We start from the raw sequence: 4,678 nt of genomic DNA on the forward strand, positions 1-4,678 counted from the left end.
CCATAGCCTTGAGCCAGAAAAACATTTAAGCCTTGATATCAGGACCCCACAACATGCTCCAACTCCCAGAGTTCCATAGCGGTGAGCCAGAAAAAGAGTTAAAGCGCTGCCAAAAACCCAGTTATTTCTCCAGTGTGGATGCAGCCTGATGCAGCCTCTCATCCGTCCGTCCCTCCCTCCCTCTCCTCCAGAGCTCCCTTTTGCCAGCCTGGCATCTCTCCCTCAGGCCCCACATGGCCACGACTCCAGTCTTCCTGACTTCCCTGTTGTTGGGAGAGAGAGGCTGGGCGGGCCATGCAGGGAAGACAGAGAGAGATTGGTGAGACGAGGCGAGGGAGGGCGGTGCGGGGGCCCCTTTGAGTGGGGGCCCCAGGGCCTCACCCTACTTGCCCTCCCCTAGCTACAGCCCTGATTGGTTGCTCTGTAGCCAACCTCACTCAGGCTGGAGCTGAAATGGGCAAAAGTCACCAAGGGGCCTTTGGAAGTCTGGTGTTTGGTGGCTTGCCACAGACTGCTCTCCTCTCCATAATGCCCAGAGGCTGGACTCTGTGGACAGATGGGGAGGTCCAGTACCTCTTCCTCTGCCTGGAGCGAGATGGGGACCTTGATGACATCATGGGGTCCACATCCCACCCAACAATGCTATCTATGACAGGCTTGCCAGGAAGCTCCGGAGGCAGGGGTTTCAGCACTCCCAAAAGCAGGTGGCCTCAAAGATAAAGGTCATGCGGACCGCCTTTTATCACAACATTTGCGTGCATGGCGACAGCCCAGCCTCACGCCACAAACCTCAATATTTTCAGGAGATGTGGCATCTTTGGATGCTTGCCGGAGGTCCAGCACTGGACCGGATTGCTGCAGCTGGTAGGTGTTCACATTACCTGAACTGGACTGTTATGAGTTGCCTTCAGGCACCGGATCTCATTTTCTCCTCCTCCTCTTCCTCCACACAGAACACCCCTGGACAGTCACCCTCGCCTGCAGGAGGAAGACCAGGGCAGTCCACCTCATCACCTTGAAGGTATGCTTACGGATATATATATATATATATATATATATGTAGCGTCATAAATGTATAAGCCTGAGTGCACTTAGATAGAGATGCCTCCATATATATATACACATACACACACACACACACACACACACACAGATGTATATGCATAAACACACAAGCACACATACATCTGTTGTTGTCCATTGCTTTGTTAAGGAAAATGCAACATGGGACATACAGTGATAGAAATAAAACATGTATGTGAAAGTCACAGTGACTAAGCAAGAGCAATTAAGAAGCTACACAGGGGAAAAAGCTAATGTAATTTAGAAGTCTTGAATGTCAAGGACAGAATTATAGAATGTACAATTGGAAACACCTGAGATTCATTAAGTGTACAAGGTGAAATGATAAAACTCTTAAGTGTGGGTTGAACTATGTGAACCAATCAAAATGAATGTACACGCCCACTGGGTGGAAACTGACTAGTGGGTGGTGATTAACAATGGCTATAAAAATTGCAATGTTTGCCAATGTATTTTGTGGGTAGTTGTGTAGTTTGGAGATTGTGATTTGTAGGGCATATAGTATTTGTATATAATAGAATAAAGTAGATCTTTTATATAAGACTACTGAGTTGTCTGGTGTCTTGGGTGAAGATACAAGTGTCAGCAGAATCCTGGAGAAGTTTGGAGACATCTGAGGAAGAAGAGTGAGAAGGCTTGGAGAGTTTGTCAGGGTCTTCAGCCTATTCTCTGAAACTCTGCTGCTTTGGAAGAAAAGCATTAACCACTGACCAAAGCTGGTCAGCTCTGCTGCATAACAAGGTGGTGAGTTAGAGCCAGAGGTGAAGAGCAACAACTCCCATCATCCCTGACATGCTTTGGTTCGTTGTTCCAGGTGATGCTGGAGAAGAGCCCTGCCTCCAGCGGAACCAGAGGCTGCAGGCGATGAGGAGAGGGACTCCAAATGCATCACTCACCTGGAGCACCAGCACCAGGAAGGTAAGTCCCCCCACCTTCACAAAGGCCCCATTCCCACTCCCTCATTTGCTTTGGATAGAACTGGGCAGATCCGGGTGTCCCGTATCTAATCTCCCTGGAAACAAGTTCCTACTACCCTTTACCTCAATCGGGGTAATCTACCCCCTGAACTTGACCCGATCATGACCGGGGCTGAGTTCATATTTGCCGACAGCAAAAAGAAAGGGTCGATAATCCACTTTCAGAAAAACCGCGCTCAGGGGGATTTGCCCTGGATCTCTTGTGCAAGCCCCCCTGATCGAGTTGTGTTAAAATCGGCACGAGTGTGAACTTCCAACTTTTAAACTGGTTTGGGAACCGGGGTAAAATGTAGTCTGAATGGCCCCTACATTTAAGGGTGAAGGGAGCAAGAAACAACAAGCAAAGTCTAAACACTTCCTTCTACCATTGCAGTGTTGGAGCATGTCGCCACCCTCGAACTGTCAATCGCTCCACTGCAGCAAGGAAGGCAGATACTATATCCATATTTCTAGCTTCATATATCTTAATCAACCAATCTTCAATAGAAGGATGAATTGCAGATTTCCAAACTTGAGCAAATAAGATCCTTGCACATGAGACCATATATAAAACAATTATATTGTATTTTGCTGACTTTATGTTGTGTGTCATGTTTAGTAAAAATAAATTTGGTTCAAAGAGAATGTTTTGGATGGTTCCATGAATCTTTTGCCAGAATCCTTTAGCTTTAATGCATGTCCACCAATATGAAAGAAGCATCCCTCTGGTTCCCTGCATTTCCAGCACTTAGTATTGCCAGTTTTGTATATCTGGGGGATTTTGGGGGGTTAGATACCACTTGTATAACATTTTGATATAATTTTCTTTATAAGTTTTGGCACAGAGTGAATTTATTTGTTCCTTTCCATGATTTTTCCCATTCCTCTATAGTTATAGTTTTATTTATATCTCGTGCCCATCTTACCATGCTGGGTTTAATAATTTCATCTTCTAGATCTCTTTCTTTTAATAGTTTATAATACTTGGAAATGTGTTTACCTATTTTTTTCCCATCATGATTTTATCTATTTCATTGTAATCCCAACAACTATGTACCCCCTAAATTGGGACCCAGGAAAATATCAGTTCTCATGTATGCAGATGATACTATTTTATTGTCAGAAACACAGCAAGGTTTAAGGAGATTATTGAAGGCTTTCAGTCAATTAGCTACACAAGACAAGCTGAAAATCAATCACAAAAAACAACAATACTAGTTTTTGCTAATAGGCATATAAAACATACATGGCGAATTGATGGGCAACTTATAGAACAAGTGAAGTCCTTCAAATATTTAGGACTAAATTTTTCCTCAACTGGATCTTGGAGTTGTCATTTTGAAAATACAAAAACAGTTGCTATTAATACAGCCAACTCTCTATTAAGATTATACTGGAGCAGAAGTGGTAAACAGTTCCCTCCGGCCATTAAAATCTTTGAGGCTAAAGTTATAGCTCAGTTGTGTTATGGGGCTGAAATTTGGGGGACTAACATAAAATCTAACTCGGAAACAGTCCAAAATAATTACATGCGAGCAATTTTAGGTCTGCCCAAAGGGACCGAGACCGCTATCCTTCGGTTGGAAGGTGGTCTCTCTACTGTTAAGGCTATAACTCAGGTTCAACCCATTAAATACTGGCTCAAATTTACTAATGGGATAGGACCAGTCCTTGTATTGATTGCTTTCAAAGAAATGTTGAAGTTTGAAAACAAAACACTTAGATCTTGGAATCAAGAAATCCTGCAACTTATTGATTTGTATGGGTTTTCAAATGACTCTTTGTGCTCTTTAAATTATGATAAAGCTGTAAAATATATGAAGTCCCATATTTTGAAACACGACTTTCAGTTAGATTGCACTTCTGTTGGCCTATCAAAATGTGCTCCTTGGTATACCAAACTCCCTTTCCAAATACGTTATCCACAATATCTAAATAATATAACTAATTTCAAACAGAGATATGCCTTCACAGCCTTACATTGTCAATCAATGACCACAGCTGTGGTGCAAGGGCCATCAAAGGACCATCTGGGAAGAAAGAGTTTGTCCATGTGGTTCCAACTCAGTTGAAGATCTAAGTCATTACTTATTAGAGTGCCCAATTTATAAAGATATAAGAAATGCTTTATACAAAGACTTAGGGTTGGTATCAAACAACTCTGACTCATATCTAATCACTCTATTATTAGGGGATACTGAAACAAGCATTTCTGAAAAAGTAGCCTGTTATGCCTTTAAAGCTTCAGTGTTAAGGAGGAAGTTCTATAAAGACGATGGTTGCGTCATAGGATAGTTTTGAAGCCCAACTATTCTTGAATATCCTCAGTTCTGTAAACCAATGTTATAGAGCTTTATTGTATCTGGCCCCTTATGCCTCTTTAGACCCATCTTACATGTTGCTGTTGTTGTTTTCAAAAGACAATTTTAACCCTGCAATGCAATCTACATTATACAATGTAGTGTTGCTTATATTTACATGTTTTTATAAGAACTACTTTTTTTGGTAATGGTATATGCTATACAAAAATAAACTTATTATCTATCTATCTATCTATCTATCTATCTATCTATCGAGCGATCGATCGAATTTATGCACAAGAAGTTTGCCCGTGTAAACATAATTCTGTACAGGTTTTC

The sequence above is a fragment of the Sceloporus occidentalis genome, unplaced genomic scaffold (genome assembly GCF_023333645.1).
Source record: "Sceloporus occidentalis isolate IW3139 unplaced genomic scaffold, rSceOcc1.0.p SCAF_21, whole genome shotgun sequence".
Classification (NCBI taxonomy): Eukaryota; Metazoa; Chordata; class Lepidosauria; order Squamata; family Phrynosomatidae; genus Sceloporus; species Sceloporus occidentalis.